General features: G+C 37.1%; 1 protein-coding gene across 2 annotated transcripts in view; it reads right to left on the reverse strand.

Moving 5' to 3' along the window:
- LOC129723607 (acidic phospholipase A2 PA4) overlaps nucleotides 1–21,438 on the reverse strand; it is a 47,066-nt gene extending 25,628 nt beyond the window's left edge. The window contains exon 1 of one of the 2 annotated variants that reach the window (XM_055677931.1): nucleotides 21,061–21,438. The gene's annotated coding sequence lies outside the window, so the exon portion shown is untranslated. The remainder of the gene's footprint in view (nucleotides 1–21,060) is intronic. The other variant, XM_055677934.1, reaches the window with a different exon arrangement.
- Between the last annotated feature and the right edge of the window lie 4,739 nt (nucleotides 21,439–26,177).

Here is a 26,177-nt window from a genome sequence, read left to right on the forward strand (position 1 = left end):
CTGACGCACTGTTAGAAGCAAAGTGCGCAATATTGCTAAAAGCGAGTAGTCAAGTTAACGCAGACTATCTTTACAGGGTTAATTTTGTATGAGTAACTATGTGTATCTGCAAGATGCGTATTTACTTTATTTTACATTGGAAAAAACTCTTTAATGTGAATAATAGAATGTTTTACACCAGCCAAGAAACAACAAAAGATGTTTTCCGTCGGGCCATAGCTCCCATTTTTCTGTTTTTTGAGGTAGAGCAGGGAACCTATTTAAAGCAGCTTATGGAGCCTCCTATGTATAGAAACAAAATACTTAAAATGTGTAAGGTGAAATACAAACATGAGTATATGAATTTGTTTACTACCTTTCTTCTGTCAGCACTCGTTTTTAGATTGTAAAACTGATTTGACAATTTTTAACAATAATCAATTGAAGTTCCAATCACCCCGAACCTATTTTAAGCAGTTTGCATCTATTTTGCAGGGGATTTTTTCAGCACCAGAATGGCGCCAAAATAGCTGCAATTGCAATTATGTTTTTCTTGATTGATGGTTTTCAAAGATTTTTTTGAACGGTATTTAATATATATTCGCAAGACAGCTAGTTAATCAGAGTTTTTGTTATCATCATTGAAACTGTCGATATTAATCGAAATTCGGGAGTTCGAGGCCTGTTTTCCGACTAAAATAGGCGCCACTACTTAAGCCGTTCCTTACCCTACTTTGAATTCAAAGATTAGAGGTTTTAAAATCGCATGTTTCTTGTGAGTATTCAATTTACTATAATTTTTTGAAAATTGAAAATTATAAATTATTTTCACATTTCACGAATGTTGAATTTTAAAACCTGCGTTCTTACTGCACTTTGAAAAAATATTTACCAAAGTGCATCTTAGACTGTCAAAATATGGAGGAACATAAAGGTGATTGTTTTTCTGTGTGGACTCATCACTGCGACCAGAAATTAGATCTATTGTAATATTGCCCAGGTGTTTTCTGTACTTCGCACTTCATATTATTGGCAGTATCAGTATTTAAGTGAGTGATACGCTTATCATTCATATCCGTGATTGTGTGTAAGTTTCACCTTTCAGTTTCAAGCTTACTTCTTCTGTCCATCCTAACAATATCGCCTAATTACAATTCCCTGGAGAGAACTTCCATACGTTACTCACACCAGTTTTATAATAATAGGGACTTATTTTTGTTAGACGGAGAGTCAACAGGGGTACTGTAGTGTTCAGATTGAAGGGAAAGTACGTATTAGAGAGCCTAAGAATAAACCCATGCTAAAGTCCTTTGACAACCAAATGGTCTGATTTTACTAAGATTCGAACCCACGACCATCCGCTTACCAAAGCGGACTCTGTAACCTTGCGGCTACATGAAGGTGATTATAGTCACTGTATTTTATCAGTATGGCGGGGTGGAAAAGCGTGAAACTGGCAACCGTATATCAATGGGATATATTCTTAGTATGACTCTGAAAACAAACTTTTTGCGTAGTTGCAAAAAAGAGTGTATTTACTAAAAATGTATCAGTAATTGGGTGAAGAAAAACATATGTTTGTTTTGGTTTCTCAACAATTCTGGTGTAAAATTACTGAATTTTGCCCCTTGCATGTTTTTTCGAGATTTGTGAGGACTTTGCAGCAACATCACACGAAATATAATTTAAGGTGAAACGGGACGAAATTCAAGCATTATTTTATCATTGTTAACTCAATTTTTTTGATGCCATAAAATTCAACAGAATCATCAATTTAAATAAAAAGGGGCAAGTGGAATCATGATGCCAATACTTTTTCTTGAAGTTAAGCTAAAGTTCTATAAACTCCTTAAAGTTCCATTTGTCACAATCCACCCATATTAGAGTACGGCGAGCATATGTTACAGTAGGTTTTCATTCATCCGAAATACTAACTTTTTTGTGTCAAGAGATAAAGGAATGGTTTATTCGGCAAAGTTTTAGAACGTGCAAAAATATGAATCAACAAAATTCCTATCTTGATTGGGTACAGAGTTACCGAGTATTTTCTGTAAAAGTTACTTAAAAGTTAATTTTTTGCATGATTTTCTGGAGTGAACTTGAATAAATTTTGTTCTTCAATTGATAATTAAATCGTAAACGATAGTTTGAAACTTTTTATTTATAAACTTTATTTGAAATCTCATTTTTGCTAAGGATTTTTTCCTTTCCCGGTTCCCGGGAATTCCCGGGAAATGAGATTTTTCATTCCCGTTTCCCGGGAAATATTGATGTACCAGTAAACCTTGTTAGTCCCTTTAACATCAGCAACTTCTTCTTGGTTGAGTTCCGTAACGTAGTTATCTAAACGTCGATTTTTAATAACCTTTCTCTTTCTCTCTGGCAGACTCTTAATCAATACCAATCTTTCCGAATACACAAGCATTAGCTGCCATAAATCATTAAAGCTCTCTAACTGCTGTTTTAGTGTGTCTACCATGCCTTGAATTATTCTAGCTGATCCTCGAAGAATTGAGTCCGTTTTTTTTTTTTGAAAATAATAAGAGAGAACATTCTCACAGCTGGTCTCGAGGTACGATGCTGGCCGAGCAAGCCAGTCATCGTAGGTTCGAGTCTCGGCTCGGGAGAGACTGTTAGTGTCAGTTGGATCGTAGCGCTAGCCCCGCAATTGTCCTGTACACTCAACAGTTGGCTGCGAAGTCTGTGTATATTAAACAGAAGGTCGAGTTCCGATACGGAATGTAGCACCAAGGCTTTGCTTTTTTAAGAGAGAACATTCATAAGTGACAGAACATAATCCGTTATGGAAAGACAAACAACAAACTCCGGTTTTATGATTGCAGAAAGAACTCCATCACTGATTCACCATCATATGATTGTGCAGTAATCAGTCGCTAAATAACTTTCGCCAAGCTCACCGCGTTCCTCGCAGTAGAGCAGTCTAAAACAAATAAAACTCTCCTTAATAGGGGAACAACGGGCAAGACGGTCACCCTAAGGAAATCATTCATTATTCTGCTCAAAACACAACATTTCAGCCAACGATATTTATAATATTCTACAATGACTAGTGCTTTTCATAAAATAATGCAAAGTTTTCCTTTTTAGAGTGATTTTATATTAGTTTTCACTAGAATGAAAACAGTCTCGAAAAACCACTTTTTCACAACGTGCATATGAAACGGACCGGCTGTGTCTGTCTTACCAGACTTATGAAAGACTATAGCAAATTTCTTTTCTATACGGGACGACGCGCTGCGCAAAAAAGCTTACCGTCGGCTACGCCGATGGAATCATTCACATTATTTACAAGTAGTATATTTACGGCTTTTAACAAAGTTTTTAATGATGATTTTTGTTTCAAATGAGAGTTAATGACTTTAGGTCTCATATCGCATGCTAAGAATGCTGAAAAAAGAATAATAAATGGTGCTATTGTCGTTTTCTCAGACTGCCCATTTTGCTAACACAACATCTGACCGTCTTGCCTAAGAGGCAAACATTTTTTTGGATCGATGTGATTTCCAAAAAAAAATATTTTCACTAAACTATCTTCACCCACGTGTCTCAAATATGCTCAATTATTCCAATGTCATTAAAAACTATATTTTTCTGAAGTTTTACCGAAGCAGAAGCTTAAATTCGACACGGACAAAACTACATCACATTGCTTTGCTGTTGAGGGTGAGCTTATTTTGATCATTTCTCAAATAACTAACTATTGTTTCAATCTACAAAATATCTCGAAACTCCCAGGATCCTGTTGGTATGTAACTGGCATAACTGATTTGTGTTAATTTCAATGGTTTATATAGAAATGAGCAACGGTCCATCTTGCTCGCCCTGTCCGTGTTGCCCGTTGTTCCCCTACACAAGTCATCGGGGTATCGCACAACCACCGCCATTTGTTCTTCCTTGAAACATCTTGCTTCGTCGACTATAATGATGTATACTCCCGCCGCAAGTATTTTATCACAAATTTGGCATTTGATTTCAGATGCTGCCAACTTGTGAACTTGATAACTTCATTTTGAATCTTTGGGCTGATACAGTTTATCTTGCTATTGAAATTATTACTAAAAATTTCATCGTATTTAGAAAACAACTTGCAAAACTCCAATGTTTTTCACTAGGTAGGGGTATTTAAAACGCTGATTTCTCACTTTTAGGGGTATAAATCAAACAACGAATACTCTGAAAACATGGGGATTGATATTTTAAGCATTTTCTCTGAAGATACTATGAGCAAAAAATCACGCTTACAAGCTTAATTATACGCGAAACTGTTTCTCTTCACGTTGTTGAGTTTGCAACAGCAGCATGCTGCAGCAGTGTTGCTGGAAAAATTCAATGTTGAGCCGTTCGTCAGACATTCGATCAGTTTAAGGTGAATAACTTTTTCTACAAATTTTGTAGCGACTTACAGTCTTCAGAAGAATTATCCCCAGGTAAATTTCCTACAAATATCATGTATTGGTATATTTTTAGGAGCCAACTGGAAATTTCTAGAGGATGAGTTTTGAAAAAGTGGATTTTCCCATATAAAATCGTATGGAAACTTTAAAAATCGGGCGCAAATCAGGGGTTCCACCGATCGATCTGAAAAGTTACACAGTTGTTACAGGACCCATAAGGAACACGAAAAGTGTAGGGAGCGAAAAAATTACACCAACGCTTTTTTACCATACAACTGTGTCCCAGTCTACTGCTCATCCGGTTTACATGTATCCGATTTCGACACTGCAGCAGTAGCATTAAGTCGACAAAAAAATTGCCGAGTATCTGCTCTACTGTTCTTATTCTGTTTCATTCCTGGAATATATTTGAAATCACTTACCGGAATCGGCAATTCCTTTAATTGCAATCAGGAGAACAAAATTTCAATCGATTCGGGAAAATGTCCGTTTTTGGGGTTTGACAGTTGTTTGTTGATGAAATCAACACGCGCGTCAATGAATGCAGAAGACTCTTGTGCATTTCTTTCATTGGTCAAAAAAGTGAGACATTCACTGCTGTAAGTGAAGTCTTACCAGAAGTCTGATTAAGTTTAAGTTTTGAATAAAGACTTTTCGAGAATACAAAACGTTTGAGCCTTAACTGTTTGAGCGTTAACGTCGGCGTAGAAAACGGATATCGGGCGACACTTTGTGAATGCCGGATAAGCCCGTTTCAGCATCTACAATATCTTGGCACTGTTGGACAAGAATCAAAGCATCGAAATAAAGCCCGGTTCCGGACGCCCGACGACCCTGAGCGATAAGAAGCTCCAAAGGATGCAGAAAAGGAAGACCAAAGGAAAAGTGGCTACATCGCTGCCTGCGCTTGGTCCGGAGGTTGGTGCCACCGGCCAAGCTGTGAAAAATATCTGGCGAACATGGATGGCAACGACTGGCAGGGCACTTCGGATTTTACTTCCTCCACGAGGGAAGTGGGGGAACTTGGTGTGTCAAATGAAGTTCATTTGTCACACCAAGTTCCCCAAGAAGTTGCTGCTGTGACTGACAATCAGCGAGAAGGGGATATCAAAGTCGCTTTTTTTTCGCTCCGGACTGTCCGTGAACGGGGAAATTTATAGTAAGAAGTGCCTACCAAAAGTTGCGTCGTTCATCAAGAAATACCATAAAGGCAAAAACGCGGTGTACTGGCGGGATTTTCCGTCGGCCCACTACTCGAAGCAATCGTTGGAGGAGATGGGGCTTCCCCTAGCTCGCCATTTCAAGAGTTCCAGGGCAAAACTGAAGCGTAAGATCTACTCCAACAATCTTGTCGCGAAAATTGAAAAATAAAACGAAGAAAGAATTCGAAAACATGCCCACACGCATGTTTTCGACCGCAATGGCGATCGTTCCGGTTAATTGCCGGAAGGCCACCCATGAATCTGCCCTATTCTTTATTACCCAGTACCCACTCGGAAAAATAGTATGACGCCAGCCCTGAATATTTTCAATATCTGAACTCTTCATTGCTTGATGTGAACTGATTTTTTTTTAAGTTGCAGTTAGAGGAAATTGGGATTATAACGATGTAGGAGGTGCGGTGCCAAATTTAGGAAAAAGAAAGTTTCGTGCCGTAGATCAAGAAAAATATGAAAAATTTAGGTCAAATCGGTGTATATTCAATAATTGGATTAAATAAATTCATCTGTAAATAAACGATTTAAGAATAAAAAACCATTGAACACATGCCGCGTAACGAAACTATTTTTCTGGTAAATTCCAAAATCCGCGTAAAAATTGTGTAAACTTAAACCGCATAAAACAATACTATGTAGGTACCTGTAAAGTATTTTTTCCATGAACAAAGGTCTTGTTATTCAGCAGCTAACGTAAAATTACTTGATCAAATTATAAAATTATTGCCCCCAGTTCCTCAAAGTAAGACCAGCTGGAAAACATTTTCTTCGCTATAACTAAAGACCTGCACCAAAATACCTAAATGTTCTATGGAAATGGTCGCAAGTTTGTATATTCAAACGTGTCATTCGACTAAAGAGCAAATCTGAATTACATATTGTGTATATTGTTTCGCTTGCGCATTTCTCGTGCAACAGTATTATGCATTAAGTTGAAAACTGGAGTTGTCGACTAGCGACATTCGATTTTTCTCTCATACCGTACATTATACCTAACGTCAGAAGTAATGCGCTGTATAGCAAATCAGATGCGCTATGCAGCGCACTTCTTCCAACGTTAAGTATAATGTACGATATGAGAGTAAAATCGAATGTCGCTAGTCGACAACTCCAATTTTCAACTTAATGCATAATACAACGTGTAAAAAACCGTGTTGGTGTCTTCTATTAAAATTGCACAAATTATACGATCAATCAGTGCAGCGTAGGCAATAAAACAATTAGATACAAAAGCGCATCTATAGTTCAGAGGCGCCAGATCCCTTCTCGAATTGCATTGTTGACTGACTTTTTCATTCGATTCAACTCGACTCATTCGAAAAAAATCCAGAGGGATAATGAAGTAGGTACATCGCGCATCATTATTTCGTTAATCATCAAAATGTATTTGAACCCCCACGTGAAAATCACTGTCTTAATGTAATTTTGGAGCATTCCTAATTCATTAACGTTTACATGAAAAAGTAAGTAATTGCCGATTTTTCATAGTTTTACCTTCACACGCAATGACGAAACTACCCATGCAGCATCAATCCTTGTAACCCATAAGTCAGCAGAAAATAAATGACAGTTCCAGCAGTCGAACTCTAACCTTGATGGCGAAAACAGTGAAGCTACTTCGTTTAGAAGAGTACGCATTCAAAGCACGTTACCATAGAGAACTAAGGAGAAATTGACAAATAAAACAAAGAAATAACTCAAAAACATGCCTACACGCACGTTTTCGTCCGCCATAGCGAAGGTTCCTGCCAGACCGCCGCTCGTAAGGGCGCAGAATTTTGTTGCAGGTAAGCTGCCATGTGAAATTTATCAAATTCAACAATCTGTCTTAGTTTTTTTTTTTTGGTTTTTTTTTATCACCAGCCGGGAAAAGTCTATTTTTTATACAGACGTTATCAATATCTCAAAAAAGTTGATCGAACCACACGGTTCGTTCTTCAGGTGTGAGATCACGTTGATTTCTGTGTGGTTTGTTATTGTCTTTACAAACAGTTCTTATCATGGATATTACAAAGGTGGCTTTGTAATATCTGCACGCAGAATCGATTGTCTTGCCTAGCTGTCCTCATTATTAAATCAGTTTTACTAAATAAAGCTAACGGTGATACTGTGGTTAAGATTATCAATTCATCAGTTTGGAGATTCTATCCAGATTGAAGTAATATTTTTTTACTATTAACACACTATTTCAAACAATAATAAATAAAGATAAAAAAACACATTTTTGAAATTTTTTACTTTGATTTTGCACTAGCATCATGCCAAACTTGCCTACAACTGGAACTCTGTAGATAGTTTGTGTTTTTATTGAACGAATATAACATTCTGTATCGAATACATTTTCTCGGTGAATTCTAAATAATTTTGTCCGATATTACCCTTTCTTCGGGAAGCCGCCCTTGTACAGCGTTTGGAATACATCAACTCAAAAATCTGCATCAATATTAATAAAAAGAGAAAACGCGTACACCATGTTCACTTACACCAAAGCCAGTTGTACTTTCGTCCAACGTAAACAAATAGTCGCAATATACCAATAGAACGGTCGAAACCAACCAAATTACAACTATTCAATAGGAAACTATGTCTGCCCACCGTCTGATAGAGATAGAATACAACGACAAAGGCCGGTGGCGAAATTTTTTGCGTGTCATCCGGCCGCTCGTGCTGGCACCGGAATTTAACATCCAATATCTGCCACTGCAAAGAATAGAGATTTTACAGCAATGAACATAATGTAGTCGGATATGCTGTGTGACGCAAAACAAATTATTCACTTGAGAAGTATGAATTGACCACTATAACAGAGCATTCGATACAACTCAGATACTATTGCTGAAGTTGCTCAATAATATCGTCGATTGTGATATGATGGCCTTTGATCAAGACGGTAGAACACAGAATTATAAATTCTGAACGAGAATAAGAGGGAAAAAGCAATATAACCTGAAAATATTCATATATTCAAACGTATCGTGGATTTCTTGCCACTGTAAGAATTCGTTGGAAGGCCAAACTGTTGAAACTCCTAAGCACTTACAGCACACGAAGCCGTACGGTATTGACCTGCGGCCACTAGCCTGTGATTTAATATCAATTAACTCCCTAAATCAGATTAGCCACGTATCGTTAGACCTTAAAGTCAACGCTCCTAAGCCCTTATTTCAACATTCTATGCAAACCGAAACTAACACAGATTGGGTCAAAACCTGTTTAACTAATTGTCATGCGTTGAGCCAGCGTCCATCGATCGATCAAACATCAAATGCTAACTCCTTTATGTGTGATCACAGGGCAGTGTCAAGAGATAGCAAATGCCGAATTCAGCTAATTTGAATCGCAATGATCGGCATCTAGATAGCAATCTTATTCGAGCCAACTTCCTAATGTGTCAGCATCAAAAACGAACCAACGGTCGTCTTCAAGGTCACTGTCAAAGATATCTTCTTTTCGGTTATTGTGTGCTTTTAAGATTAGTGGGATGCAAATTTTTATTTCCTTGTCGATCCTGTTTGGAACAGGTGTGAGATAAACGTCAATATTTGAATAACTATGAGATCATACCATGATATATAGGGCCAAACCTTTTTTGTTTTGTTGCCGGCTTTTAGACCCACTTTTATGATCTGTTGCTTGGCCAGACAGCCTGAATACCTTCACCTTAACCGACGCTGCTGCCGGTGATGGATAACCATCGCAAAAAAAAAGCAAAAACTGGTGTTTTCTGTTCTGTTTTGTTTCTTCTCTCAAGCCATTGTATTGATCATTACAACTTGAACGTGAACATACACCTGTGAGCGAACGCATCTCGACTCGCGTAGTTGAAATTGAAAGTGATCTCGATAATTCGCAACAAGGTTACAGCTTTCATACATGTGCTGCTGATGAAATGGCCGAGCGGAAGTGATCTTCAACATATTATGTCCAAATGAGTTATTTAACGATAACCTACGTTGTTTAGAAGAGTTTTACGCAAATTTGCGAATCGAGCCGGAACGACCGCTTTTGATTTGATTGAACATGAAGAACAGAGTTATTCTGTATGATCAGAAACACCGTTTCGCACTGTTGGTCAGTCATTTTCACACGCAGGTAATTTTTCGAACGACAGATTTGAAAGCGATCTGCAATTAGACCAGCAATTTTTCCTTTCATTCAACGTTGCGCTAAATTCTAAACAAATGAGATGATGAATATGCAAAATTGGTTTGTCATAGCAAAATAGGGAAATAAATAGCACGTTATGCGCAGTAACAGATTTCATACTAATAGAAATATTTAAAATTAAAAAACTGAACACTTTAATTCTCAACGAAATCGAAATCTTATACAGTAAGGTTTTTTTTACGCGGAGGATACGTACCTCATAAAAAAACCGCGTAAAAAAACCTGACTGTACAATGCTTATTATCAAGCGCAGAAGTGAGTTTTCAATCGTATATCATGCCGAGACCTGACTGATTTACGATTTAAGGCTTAGAGTTATAATACAGTATGAAATAAATTGCTTCAGTTAGATATTATCGTATATCGATACCTATATCAATGAATTGCATACTACGTATTATTCCTAGTACGTATCCCAAGTAACAATTCAAGTCGTATTGCATTCTTTTAGCGGTTTTCATGACCAATTGGTTATCATCGTGCAATCGATTTTATTTGATGGTGATATTGTAGAAAGATAAGGAATAAAGAGGGGTTTTTGGTAGGTTTTGTAGCTCTCAAGCATATGCGCATGAAATTTTGTCATGCATTTTGAGAACATAGGCGCTTAAAATTTATGCGCTATCAAAATAGTACGGGCTTACAAAAATGATTTCATTGTTAGCAAAAATGTATTGGATTGTTTCAGCTCAGTTTTTCAGAAAAAAAAAATCTAACCGTGTTCTTTACTACAGAGATAGATCAAAATCAACTTTGGATGTTCAATTTATTTGTTAGTCAGACGACGATTCGATTTTCGTTTCAAGATCATAAAAATATGGCGCGGTTGGTAATTAGTTGGTTTCAATCGTAGCTGCAATAAGCCTAGTTAAGGAGCGGCCTGTATTATTAGAGAAAAATATGGTATTATTATTATTGTATATTGCCTGTATCATTAGAGAAAAATATGGTAAATCCCTGGGGCCTAGACAACTTTATTTTTATGAAAAATCTGACATCACACCGACGATAATGAGAAATCAACGAGCTTTGATATAAATAGAGAGGTGCACGAAAAATGCAACGATACATACTTGGTTTAATTGAATATTGAATATATTTCGAAATATATCAATAGTGTCTTGCCCCTACCTTATTTTAAGGACGCATAATTTAGCGACATAGAAAATTATTTTCAACCGAAACAAGACAAAATTGGCGATAAAATTAAAAAAAAAACCACCGAACAGTACTAAGTACTAATACTAAGTTTGCCGTGTTACTCTATTAGATTTTTGGAGTTCTACGTCATCAATGTTCACAAATGCGCTGCAAGATGCTCTAAAGCATTTTACACACATCTTACGGAGACTGCGACAGAGTTCTGCATCACACTAAACCAACTAAGCCACTTTTGTCTCACCTGTATGTATATCATTGCCTGCATATATTTGTTTACATGTTTGACAGGTTAAAACTGGGCACTTATTACAATTTTATGAGATATTTTTCATAGCCAACAAGTAGTTTTTTAGATTTTGAATGACCGCAACAAAACTGGTTTCTATGTTATATGACAGCAAGCTGGAGTGATTTTATGGGGCAATAGATAGTAAAAATAAAACCAATAATAAAACAAAATCGCATTCACTCTTGCCGGTTTTATTGTAAGTTTTTTTAGAGTTTTATTGACAGCTATCAGTGTTCATTACGACTTGCTATTTTTGGCAACAGGTTAAACCGCCATAAAACCGTTGGTAATATTCATTGCTGTGATAAAACCGTTAGAAAACCAAGTAGCTATAGAATTTTTACTTGGGATGTCGCCTCCAAAACAATATGCATTGCATATGCTGTTGTTGCGCATCTAATGACAATTAGGGTATCTTAAGCGGTGGTCTATTTTTGAAACAACTTTATACTAGATTTACACCAGCGAAACCTGACTAGAACCAGCTAATATAGACCAGCTTTTCGTTCTCCGCACCGGTGTTGTATATCTTGTTGTTTAAACCGCTGACATCTGTCACATTGTCAACAATTCAATACCACATGCTATCAGTTTATGAGACTTGTTATAATGAAAAGCACTCAATATTTAACAAACGGAAATTCGATAATTTTTACGCACACTAAACGATTACCTCGGCAAGACACTTTTCAATTTCCCGGAATTCCCGAATCCCGGGAAATAGTTATTCAAATCCCGGGAAGTATTTTTTTCAATAAGAAATATTGAAAAATCGATTTAAAATTACAGACTCTGTACACTTTGGTGTAATGGTGAATGAAATTGTATAGCCATGTGCTCAAGAATCACTTTTATTCCCCTCTAATATATTTTGGTTCGTGTAAGAAATGCGATTTGCGCATTAGAAGACATTTAACGCACATTTATTTCATCATCATGCGACGATTCGAAAAATACTATTCTTCCAACGCACAAAGACTAGATTGGAGAAAGTACAATATGAAAGGACTTTTACAAGTGATCGTAGTTTATAGTAAATGCGATTGAGGAAAAGAATATTCCATACCAACGCACAATATTCCATACCAACGCACATTATTCATCAATTAATCATCACGCCACGATGCAAGGAGTAGGATAAATGCTTGCGCCAACGAAAAGAAACCATTGTTTTACACACATTAGACAAAATTGGGGAAAGTAAAAAATGAAAGGATTTGCACAAGTGATCGTAGTTCATAGGATTGAAGAATGGAATATGCCATACCAACGCACTCTCATTATTCATCATTTCATCATCACGCCACGACGCAAGGAGTAGGAGAAATGGTAGCACCAATGAAAAGAATCCATTGTTTTACAACACATAGACTAGATTGGGGAAAGTATAATATGAACGGATTTGCACAAGCGATCGTAGTTTATAAGTTTGATTGCAGCTTCTTCAACTTCTAATTAGAGATTCCGCACTTGAATGAAAACAGTTAATAGTTTGTCACCGCCGTAAAAAACAAGTCGTGAAAAATCGTATTGAGAAAGGTTTGTCTGTCATCCAGCAGCAGTTTTAAATCTATTATTACAGTTAACTATTCATTATTGCAGAAATGGGGAGTCTGGCAATATTTCAAGAAGCTGCCCGGCGATAACGAAGCGCAATGCTTGAAATGTCCGCAGCAACTCTCGTGCAAGGGTTCATCTACCAGTGAACTTTTACGACACTTGCAGAACCAACACAAAATCACCATAAAACGACTATCCTCTGAAGAAGCGGTAACTACACACCCAAATCCTCGTGAAGTGTCGAAGCTAAGTAGTCCTCCTGCAGGATCTTCGTTGATGCAGTTTGTGAAACAAAAATTACCCGCCAAACTAATGAACTTTATTAAATTTTTCGAGAATTGATCATCTTTTTATATTGTTTTAGGAATTCGATTCCTTTTCTTATTTTATGTGACAAAAATAAATTCTAAATTAAATAAATTGCAGTTATTTTACGTTTCTTTCAAAATTTCTTTTACATCCCGGGATTCCGGGATTTCCCGGGAAATCATATTAAAATTTCCCGAATCCCGGGAAGCTAAGAACAGTCGGGAAATGGACGCTCTAGCTGTCACCAGCCAAGTTTCACTTGCGTTTCCTAATACAACATTTAGCTCGTCAGTGACTCTAGGCGTGGCAAATTGCTCGCCTCGTTTCTTGTAATCGGTCCCAAAATCAGGAAAAATCTATAATGCAGAATTGAAATATCTGGGAGATCAGATATTAAACCTGTCTATCTTGATACATGTTCAATAATGTGAATGATTCTGATAAATCTCGATACCTGACCACACAACGCTCACTTCGTAAATTATTTTTTTGGTTAAGTCTGAGTAAAGTGAATAGTGTTAAACATTTGACAATTTTTATATTTAATTTTAAACAGTTTACGTGTGCTGAATTCTTTGGGGACATACAAATTCCTAAAATTTCAAAGTTGCTTGATAAAATTGGATCGTTCGAGATACATGTTGAATAATTTAACAACCGAATAGCATTTTGAAGTGCAAATAACATACCACCAGTTTGAACCAGAATGAAAATAATTTGGATCAAATTTGTGCCGAAAAAATAGATGTCCTGATTTGTACCTCTGACCAGATGGTATCCCTATGTATGAATGACCCGCATAATCTCAAATTGTCAAAAAGTGTGAAAAGTTTACTATACTATACTAATAAAAAAAAATTAACTTTTTTGTGTTAAGAGGAAGAAGAATAGTTTATTCGGCAAAGTTATAGAAGATTTCAAAATATGAAACTTTGTTGAACAAATGAAAATTCTATCTTCCTTTGGTACAAAGTTATAAAGTATATTACATGGAACATACTTAAAAGTTAGTTTTTTGTACTTAACTTTTGTTAGTTGCATTTCACACGAAAGTATTGTTTGGAAGAATTGTTAGGGCATACAAAACACACATTTTTGCCAAAGGTCATATATCTCCAGGACTTTTTCTTACAAAGTTATATCATATTTTAGCTTATTTTTTCGATTATTTCAAAAACGTATAGGTTAAAAAGGGGCAAGTGGAATCATGATGTCGATACTTTTCCTTGAAGTTAAGCTGAAGTACTATAAACTCCTTCAGGTTCCATTTGTCCCAATCCACCCATATTACAGTACGGCGAGCATATGTTACAGTAGGTTTTCATATATCAATAATACTAACTTTTTTGTGTTGAGAGATAGAGGAATGATTAATTCGGCAAAGTTTTAGAACGTGCAAAAATATGAAACTTTGCTGAACAAATAAAATTCCTATCTTCATTGGGTACAGAGTTACAGCGTACATTCTATGAAAGTCACTTCCAAGTTAGTTTTTTGTACTTAACTTTTGTTAGTTACATTTTACAAGAAAACGTTGTTCCAAAGAAGCATTTTGGCATACAAAACACACGTTTTTGTTGAAGACCACGCATCTCCAGGACTTTTCCTTACAAAGTTATAGCACATTTCAGCATATAACTCATATATATCGATAACTTTAAGAACGTATAAAGTAAAAAGGGGCTTTGTAACAAAACAAGATAGGGTTTTTATTTGTTCAACAAAGTTTCAAATTTTTAAATCTTCTACAACTTTGCTGAATAAACTATTCTTCTATCTCTCAACACAAAAAAGTTATTTTATCTATTTTTAGTATAGTAAACTTTTCACACTTTTTCACAATTTGCGATTATGCGGGTCATTCATACAAACAATTGTTCCGAAGACTTTATTAAGCTAGGATGAAGGTGTAGGGCGCTATGGAATTAGGTTCCACTTTTTACTTTATTGGACCACTGTGCACCGGTGCAGCAGTGAATTTGAGTTTGTTCCAAAAGAATAGAACAAAACAACGATTTGGACCACCGCTGAAGATGCCCTAACTCTTGAATGACTAACCGATTCCCAATAAACTTGGCATACGAGTTCTATTCACAAAGATTGTGGTCATAGACGTATAAAAGTGAACTAAATAAAAAATAGAGCGTCCATTCCCCAACGGTTTTCAGCTTCCCGGAATTCAGGTAATAAAAATTTGACTACAAAAAAACAAGAAAATTGCAAAGAAAAGTAAAAAAACCGGCGATTCATTTATTTAGGATTTTTGGGTCATATAGCAGAAAAAATGAAAACATGATTCAATGACTCGAATTCATAAAAAAAACAATGAAACTATAAAAAAAGATTGATTAGCTTTTGAAAAGAGACTGATAACTATATTCAATGCCAAAAAGCGGGAGCGATGACGGATAGTAATTCACGAACAGGAGCATCAGGATGCCGTTTAACGGCAGGCCTTAAAAGTTTTGTTTTCTCGGAAAGAGATTTCATGCAAAATTATGAAAAAAATGCGAAGATATGATATTTTTGAAATCAACTTTTTAATGCTCAATGTCTTATAAATGCATAAAACGTTGAGATATTTGAATTTAGATGAATAATTCCCGATTTAGAGGAAAATAGCCTAATAAAATCCTCCACCACTTTAAAATCTTTTTTCCACAATGCTTCCTGAATCGAACGCCTTGAAACAAAAAATTTTGCTCGATGCCATTTTGAAGCCCCAAATTGCAACTTCCAATTTTAGCAAAACTAATAACACTCAAATGTCGGTATTTACGTGAGCAGGGTGACACCTAGCGGCTGGAACTAATATTACATTCATATTGGGTAGAGGAATCATACTTTGCCCACTGTATGGATCCTCATGATCAGTGGTTAAAATTATCAATTGAGTTTCCTAACAATGAAATTCTGCAACGTCTGCGCGTAGTTGATACATGTTACCATGACCATCGGTTTCACTACCTGATATACGATATAAACAAAATTGTTCATCGTTACTCGGCGTCTCAAAGTGAACATACAATATGAGAGATAATGAAACGGAAGATTTTCGGATCGGTTCATCCATCAGTTCAAACGTAGCAACCGAGAAAGTGAAACTCAAGAATAAAAAAATCAATTTCGCTTGGCGGTGCTGACTTTTATCAAAGTGTTTTTGAATAATATTTATTTCGTTTCTAAAAAAAACATAAATGAGTATCGATAGTGGAAGCTTTTCTTGTGATAATGGTGACATCAGAACAAGGAAGCGTAGTGCAGGTATGTTTACTGGTTACAAGTTTTGAACGTTACAAAAAAGTGCTTTAACATCAAAACCCGTGTTTTAGGAAAGCGTACGTTATAGGACATTACGTTATCGTTCATTGCACGTGATGGAAATGTTGGGCGATGTCAAATTGATGTCGAAAGCGGATGCAACCATTTCCAAGCAGTTTTGGACGTCGGGAAATTCATATGTCATTTCCGTACTAAGCATCCTTTCGAAGCGTTTAAACACGGCTTACACAAGGAAGTCTGAATATTTTTGAATACCAATGGTGTTCAATAAATTGAGTTTCATTTATACTTGTAATTGTAGTATATGGTAAAACTCAAACGAGAAATATCATTTATAAAAAATAACGTAATGACTTAGTTGATGAATTTCGATGAATATCATAAATTATAATAATATGATCGCTGCTATGCTTTTATATGTTTAGAGCTGATGTAAGACAGTCGGTTGCAGATCATACGCGCCGCGAATCAGTAGGATCAGTAGGACTATCAGTAGGATCATAACACTAGCCTTGTAAATTGTCTTGTATATATAACGGTTGGTTGCAAAGTCTGTTTAAAAAAAAAGGTCAAGTTCTGACAGTGGAGTATTAGTATTTAAACTTTGTTTTAAACTTCGGGATAAACCAGTGCAGAAAACTTTTCTCTAGAAAACATCGTTTTATAATCATAATAGTGCATGCATTCAATCACTTATATTTACTTGTTTTTATTCAGTTGATTATTTATGTTTTATTTATCAATGAATGTCTATCTAGAAATTGACATTGCCTTTTGCGTTCAACGCAATTCTAATATTCAGTACAAGTTACGAACAGTAGTATTCGATTTCAGTTCCGTGAAGGTGAAAATGATTTTCAGTTTTGACATCATACAAACGACAGTGAACTTTGACTAAGGAATGAATACCAACAAATGTGTTCATCGAAAATCGATGGTCTGTCTAGAGACCGTTGTCATGTTAGGTACAATTTATGTTTGTGTATAGAAGAGATATTTGACGTAAAGGCTGCCTTGGTATCAGTCTGCTTGAGTTTATAGGTGGTGATTTTTTTCAGCACTGCTCATGATATTGCTCCTAAACGTTCAAAATCAAATAAATTATATTCGCTATTCTTGAACTTAAAATCTCATGGAACACGCTAGCGCCAGTACGTGGTGCATGATCATAATGTTTTACTATCTTACGAACTAACAAAATAGCGTCTTCAAGCAAGACTTTTTTTGTTTTTTTTTTTTTATTTTCGTTACGTTATATCGAAGCAAAAAAATTTTTGAAATTTATGCAAGAATGTTAATGGTTACTCAAAGATGTGCGAAAACCTATTTTCCATAACCTATCAGTATTTTTGAACCTTTCTTATGCCCATTTGGAAATATTTTCAGAAAAAAAAATGTTTTTCAATTGATACAAGAGGTTACTCAAAGATGCGTGAAAACCTATTTCCCATCACCTATCAGTATTTTAAAACCATTCTAATGCCCATTTAGAGAAAATTTCAACAAACAAACAAAAATTCTAATTGATGCAAGACTGTGAATTGTTACCGAAGGACAAGGATGGAAAAAATCACTTACTCGGATAATCACTTACGATTTTTTATCGCATAGAATACTTCTGTTAGTTTTATTTATCAACATTGATACGGTAGTTTAGTTACAGTTATGAAAAAGAATCGTCAATGATAATTAGAGAAAAATCACTTCCGAAAACTTCCATTTTCTGGAAATGAAAATTCTCACCGATTTTTTTCAACTCAATAATTTTTTGCTGCAAAATTCGCAATCATATCCAACATTGAATCGACGTCATTAAATGATGGCCATTATGAAGATTTGTCTGACAATGCTATAAAATTGGACTCATAATAATGTTAAATATTTTGCAATATTCTTAAAATACACTCGTTCTGTAAATCATATTTTTTTTAAACATTGGAAAGTATCAAAATTGTTTCTCGTTTACTCCCTAATGTATTTCTTGGTTGAAGGCTCCAAATTATAAGGAAATTCAAATCCCAATCTCGCATGTACAGGAATTTTCCGATATACATGCTCTCTGGAACCTGATTAATGCGCCCTGGCTGCAGTACCTTTATCTACACTTCGATATCTAGAAGACAATACCCCGTAGAATATTATAGCATAGCTTTCCTTTTTACTGCATTATTTTAAAAGAAGAAAATTAGCCTCCCCGTTTGCGCCTGTTCTTCAGATACACGTGTGAAAAAAAATCGAAGGTGCGAAACGAAATAAACAAATCTATTGTAGCGCCTTACGGTCTTCAGAAGAGTTTTTCCCAGGAACTTCCTACAAATATCATGTATCGATATATTTTTAGGAAGTAATCGGACATCTCTAGAGAATAAGTATTGAAAAACTGGATTTTCCCATGTAAAATTGTATGGAAACTTTAAAAATCGGGCGCAAAAATATAGTTCCACTGATCGATCTGAAAAGTTACACAGTTGTTATAGGACCCATTAGGTGCCCGAAAAGCGCATGGGAGCTAACATTTATTTTTTGTCCCACCCTAATGTCCACATTGTGGTTAAGGTTTACATTGGCCAAACCAAAAAAATTAGACATCAGGTTTAAGGAACATACTTCAGAACTCATCAAGGCTAAAAAAGACTGGAAAAGGGAATAACTCACCACTTCAGATCCAAAATAGCCGAACATATTTTTCATGAAGATCATCCTATGACTACCGACAATATTAGTCTAGTTCGATCCGTAACATCCCCTTGGAAATTAGATGTCGCAGAAAGTTTAGAAATTTTCAAACAAAACTAAGCTCTAAGCTAAGCTAAGAGATCAAGGTAATCACTTCTCATGGCTTTTGAAATGTCTACCTTTTTTTTAATAGGGGGGAATGTTTTGTGATAAATTAATTATTTACTAATATTTATTCAGAATTTGTATTGTGTGTTCTGCCACAAACGGTGACATATCAACACTATTACATATATTTTAAGCTTTATTTCATTAAAAGATTGTAATTGCTTCCGCAGTTAAGTGAATATAATTGTAGGAAAATAGTAAACCTACTTGTCAAGAAAAAAACAGGAATTTAAAATTAAACCTTAATCTAATCTTACACCTATCTTACTGACTATAAAGTGAGCTAATCGTTGTAATTCAGGTTTGCAACGATTTTTGTCGGAAGAAATGTCTACCAAAATTCCCCGAAAAAGCATGGATCACCAGGCCGCACGATCCTCTACCTAACGCAAGTTGTTTACATTCTCTGACTAAAAATTTGTCCCATTCATTTACATACTTATCTATAAAAATTGAAAGGGTTCGCTATTTCCTCAGCAGTCCATCCATAAGCACTGAAGAAGGCGCTAAGTGAGCTTCTAAAAATTCTGAATCATCTTTTAAACACATAAAAATGCAATCCTGTCTGTCTGATCCTTATAGAATTGAAAATTACTGAACCGATCGACGTGAAAATTTGTATGCGAGGGGTTCGAGGCCGGGAAAGGTTCTTAGGATGATTAGAGGCCCCTCCTCCTCTGAATGGAAGGGCTCTAGCACAAATAAAACACAAATTTCTGCACAACTTGAGAACCCATCAAGCAAAAAGAAATTTGGCATGTTGATGGTTTTAGTAATAATTAATGTTTACATGTAAGTTCAATTCCCCCTTCTTCTCTGGATTTTGACTTACGAGGGTTTTTGAGGGCAAGATATATTTCTAAGGTAGTCTGACACCCCTCCTTCTTCCGGAAAAGAGTGCTCCAATACAAATAAAACACAAATTGCTACATCATCATAATATAATAGAATAAAATATAGTAAACGATTCCTGCGTAAATACGCGCTATCAGTTTTTGCGTTACTGTGCAAACCACAAGAGCAAAACAAAAAATAAAAAACAATTTCGAGATAATCAAGCTGAAATTTCACCGCAATCAAAAGAGCTCCAAGGTGCACCTTTGATTGTCATTGGGTACCTTCTTGTGTTTCAAGCTTAATAACTATTTTAAAAGAGATTTGAACAAGTGAGTATTCTAAATTCGAGCAATTTTTCTTTTTTATGTTCGACAATCGTACATAACCATTCAAGAATGAATACCGTAATGTGACATCAACTTTTCTCGTTTTTCACCTGATTGTGCTAACCATAAATTCTCGCGTACCTTTTCAAAAGGACCTAAGTAACATTACGAGAATCTCTTTGTTTACTTTCTTTTTGATCAATAACTAAGTTATTTTTATTATTTCCATGACACTTTATGCGTAGTTTGCTGGGCAATGTTGTAATCTTCCGATTTGTGACAAGAAGTCGTAAAAAACTTTCATAATGACGCTGTAGTTACTAACCAACGTAAGAGAGGAGAGAACCTCTCATTGTTACTTAGGTCGCTTTGAAAAGTTACGCTAGAATTGTTGAGCGATGCTAAAATAGAATAATATTTGAGTTGTACTACGATCGCTTCGAAAAAGAAGATACACTTTTTTTTCTTTTCATCCACGAACAGTTTGCTCTCGTTCGAACTAATAGGTCAGTTAATAAAGGTGAGAATAATCCGTTATTGGTTGTGTAAAAAATTGCACTATACATCGTAACAAATTAATAACAATAGGTATGTTAAACACTTTTTCTTTCCTCATCTATATGTTAAACACTTTGACATTCGTTATATTATACTTTGTTAAATTAAGCACTAACCTTTGTACAGTTGAAATTTCCACTGAACTCAAACAAATTCTAATCTCTGTTTTTTGATTTACAGCTTATAATCTAACGCACTGACAAATCACCAGGACCCTATCTGCAAACTACGATTGCAAGTAACTCTTTCACAAAATCTTCCTTCACTTGCCGCACACTCGAACTAAATAATTGTGCAGTGATTTACAGCGGTCTCAAAGAGTACTCAATTAGTTCATAATAAGCGCCACAGCGAGCCCATGTCCAGTGCCGAACGATGGAAACAACAATCACGTCACGCTTAACAGACGAACGAAATAAAAAAAAGAATCAGTTCAAATTCCAAAAAACTCGACCGAACCGTTTCGAAGTCAAATGTCAACTGATAGAGCGGATGCACGGGCGCACTGCGCCGCGCGTTCAAAATAAACGCGATCACAGCATCATGACCGGCACTGGATGATGCTGAAATAAGCGAAGATGAATGGCAGAGCGCGGAAAAAATCATCTAACTGCGAGCTCGCGGAAACCAGCAAACTGGAATTGTCTGTTTTGAGTCGCTGCATAAATCAGCAGTAAATTTGGCTTCTGCAAGATACACATAAATAAACGACGGCTTCTTAGATCAGCTACCCGTCTTTGTATCATCTGAAACGAGTGCATTTCCCAGACACATTTATTCAAGGCTATTAGAAAGAACAATCAATCGAAGCATACCATTCGTCTAACCACAGTAGAACTCAAAAAGTTTTAAAACCAGCAGTAGCCAAGAGAATGCGCTCTCTTGCAACAGAAAAAAAAACACCGGCACGTGTTTACCTTGCGTAACGCTGGCAGTGTAACGATTTGAGAAATTTTTCACTGAAAAAATTGCGCGCTTGAAATATTTCGAGCTCTTTTCACTCAAAGCCGGCGTCATCCACTGTCATTTAAGACAGCGTAAATCATAAGAAAAATCTATCCCATGGTGCTGCTATCCCCGTGTACTATATGTTAAGGTACGGCAAATGGTGTTTTGGCAGTCTAATTACATACATAAGACATAGGTACTTATAATTGAGTTATCTAATGTCGAATTCGTTTCTACAGTTACCTTTAACTACACTACACTGTTGTACTATGAGTATTCAGTTTTCAGTTTTCCAGCTACATCAAAGCTTCACTTTTCTGCACGGGTGAAAAACTAGAGCTCGCAAATCAAACAAAGTGAAGTTTGAAAACACCAACGACAAATATAAACACTTTTTTTTTACACTGCTACGAGTTCAACATAACAAACTGTCAAGGAGTACGAAAAACTTACTCATAGGATTTTTTTAAGCATAACAAAAATTGTATGTTCACTAACTTGTGAAAACCTTGCCATTTGAAGCGAAGTAGTCCTCAAATGCTAGAATCTGGAACGAACATTTTTGATTCTGGTGAAACATTATATCACAATTATATGTTTTAAACTAAAGGACTCATGAGACTTTTTCACCGATATTTAGACTATTCGGATTTAAAATTTTTAAAAACGGTTTATACGTTTTCGTTGGTATCAAATCTTTACAAAAATGTTGCCGAATGATTGGACGATTTGTAGAAAAAAATGATTACTCGATAAGATCCTATTTGCGACCGCTATCCGCCTCTTTATCTCACGGCTAACCTCATTGTCGCCACATCCCTGTCACGAACGTCATCCCCATACATTCCGCTTGAAGCCGTTTTTCTCTGGCTCTCTGGCTCTATTATACGTAAAAAGGTTGTCAGTGCTCGCGAAACAGCTGATTAAGCACCGTCCATGCGAGATCAACTGTTGCTGCAAGTGGTGTGAAGAAATGCAGAAAGTGAAAAACGATTGTTTTGTTTTGAACGTTTTATGGATTTTGTGCAGGACATAAATGGTCACGTTCAAACATGTTTCAACACGTTCCGGAGAGCCCTACATTCAATATAGTTCGAAGCACACAAAAAATCAGTACAGTAACACATGCGGCACAATGAACGGAGCTTATGACCATATTTCCAACAGTAGCGCCATCATCATCGGCGGCGGCTTCAGGAAACTGTTGCCATGACATCGGTCTGATTGTCGCACGTCACCAATGTTCCCAGGTAAATCAATTCGTCGACTGCTTCAAATGATTCCCCATCATGGCACCAACATGTACTTCGTTTTAGCAGAATTTACAACCAACCAACCCAGTTTTCATAGCTTTACGGTTTATACCGCTTTACGGTTTATACCAATGACACGTGAGACTTCGTCACGATGATACTGTTAGCAGGGTAAAAGCACTAGGATATGCGGAACGTAGTTAAAACACGTGTGTACGGTAGAAGGTAATGATAAGAAAGAGAATGATTTATTGAGTTTGTTTGTTCACAACGGAAATAGACAAATATGTCAAAGCAGGCAGTGTTTCCTACACGCCAGTCTTCACTGATATGTAACCAGTCGAGCCGGTGGGTTCAACACTCCTCCTCAACGCTGGTCGGTTTGACCCCAATCGCCTCTCGTAGCTTCTTCATTTTCACCGCCTGTAGCGGTTTGGTTAGCAAGTCTGCCTCCATCAGCTCAGAGGGGCAGTACTGCAACTTCACGACTCCTTCGCGCACTAGATCCTTCACGAAGCTGTATTTTGTGTCGATATGCTTCGCCTTCTTCTCATTCCGGTCCGATTTCGTTAGAGCGATGCAGCTTTGGTTGTCCTCCCAGACGATTATTGGGGAAACAAGCTGCCTTTCACGTCCTTCATCAACTTCTGAATCCATAGAAGCTCCTGTAGGCAGTCTGCCAACGCAACGTATTCGGCCTCGGTTCTTGACAGAGCAACGGACTGCTGTTTACGACAACGCCATTCGATGACTCCTCCTCGAAATTTAAAGAGATATCCAGAGCTTGACTTAGGCTACTGACATACTGAGGCGTCAAATGAAGCGAAGCAAGAAGCGTCGCAAAAACGTCCAAGCTACTCCTTCGAACGTCTATATGAAACGCTTAAGGTCATATTGGAGCGGCAAAGACGCGTCGATAGAGGCGGCGAAACAGAACGAGTAGTGTTTTGACGCGCGTATATGTACGCGGTAATACCATATTCAGACTAAATCTTTTATCGCCAGGTGCTTTATATTTGCTTTGTTTTGGTTTGGTAATTGAAAAAAGCAAATAAAATACATTTTCGTTTAGAAAATGTTAAAATGTTTAGAAGAGGGTTGTGCAGTAAATCCATGTTCAGACTAAACCTGATATCGCCAGGTACTAAATATTTGCTTTATTCTGGTCTTAAATCTTGAAAAGAAAAAAAGTAGGATAGAAAATACTATCGAGAAAAATTTTCAGGTCGACGGAAAAATAGCACTGATATTATTGATTGATATTGTTGAGTTTTGATTTGAATGGCCAGAAATTTAGCATGCTGAACTTCTTTGGTCGCGAAAATGCAAGCCGCTGAGTAACTAGCTGTGCTCACATGGGTTATTGAAATCCTAACAGATATTATAAACTAGTTGAACGTTGCTCGGGGTCAACGGGTTTAAAATTCAGAATAATTTCTTATATTTTTTACTACGTCTGTAGCGCAACTCACTTCAGTAATATTATTTTATTTCATGAAAAAATCTCTATGTTTACTAAAACGTAATTTTCCGTGCTTGAAGAAGCAAAAAAATCTTCATTGGACGAATTCATATTTCCTTCAAACAAAACCGCCACTGGAATCTAGGAATATGACAACACAACGCATTTGCGACGCTCGCTCCAGAATGTCATAGGAAGCTTCACCCAACGCTTCTGTTTATTCCGCTTCTCAAACGCTCAACGCTTCGCTTCATTTGACGCCTCAGTATGACAGTAGCCTTACGGTCAGACTCATCGCCGGCCCAATCGGCGTCGACGAAACACACGAACGGCTTATCTGTGCCGCCCAGACAAAGTTCCGAGTCGATCGTTGACTTGAGGTAGCGCAACACTCGCTTAGCCTCGTTCCAATCCGCTTCAGTGGGCGCCTTCACAAGTCGTCCCAAGATAGAGGTTGCGATTGAAATGTCCGGTCTACTACTCACGGCGACGTACAACAAAGCCCCAATGAGGCTCTGGTACTGCTCTGTAGACTCCAGTGGCCTGATATTCTCCTCCTTTTGTTGGAGGAAGCCTGGGTTCATCGGGACTTTCGACGACTTTGCTTCAATCATGCTAAATCTTTCCAGGAGACGACTCAAATAGGCCTTTTGGTTTAGTCGGTAGTGTCCGGCTTCGAGACGGACTTGGATTCCTAAGAAAAACTTTAGATCTCCCATAACCGTGATCTTAAAGTTACCGTTCAATATCTTGACGACGTCTACGAACTCGGTCTCAGTTGCACAAATTACAATAATGTCATCGACGTAAATCAAGAGGAAGCAGAACGTAGCTGCCGTCTCTCTAATGTAAAGACAGGGATCAGCATTCGCTGAATGGAACCCCATCGCCCTGAGTACATCATCGATACGCTTGTTCCAAACGCGCGCAGCCTGTTTTAGGCCGTATAGACTGCGCTTCAACCTACAGACTTGGTCCGCATTACCATTCCCGTAGCCAGGAGGTTGGCGCATATAAATCTCCTCCTGCAACTGCCCGTAGAGATAAGCGGTCTTTATGTCGACGTGTTTGGCCAACATTTTTTCTTGCACTCGCCACTGTCAGCATAGTCCGGAGAGTAACCTGCTTCACGACGGGTGCAAAGACTGAATCGTAGTCTGACCCGAACTTTTGACAAAAACCCTGCACTACTAGGCGGGCTTTGTATCGCACAAGTTGTCCATTTTCGTTCACTTTGCACTTGTAAATCCATTTACATCCAATGGCCTTGCGGTGCGGTGGGAGCGCGGTAAGATCCCAGGTTCCATTTTCCCGGTGTGACTCTATCTCTTCATTCATCGCCGCTGTCCATTCTGCACATTGTGCACTAGAGATGGCTTCACTATACGATCTGGGTTCAACTGTGTTCTCCTTCACTTGATGTACTCCGTCCCGGTAGCGACTAGGCAGGATACCGGCTGTTGATCTTTCAGTATGACGAACTGATTGCTGCTGCGGTTTATCTACCGTGGCCGCTTCGTTGTCATTTTCCTCGGACCCCAAGTCTTCCGCATCGTCCCAACCGTGAAAC

The sequence above is a fragment of the Wyeomyia smithii genome, chromosome 2, assembly GCF_029784165.1.
Source record: "Wyeomyia smithii strain HCP4-BCI-WySm-NY-G18 chromosome 2, ASM2978416v1, whole genome shotgun sequence".
Lineage (NCBI taxonomy): Eukaryota > Metazoa > Arthropoda > Insecta > Diptera > Culicidae > Wyeomyia > Wyeomyia smithii.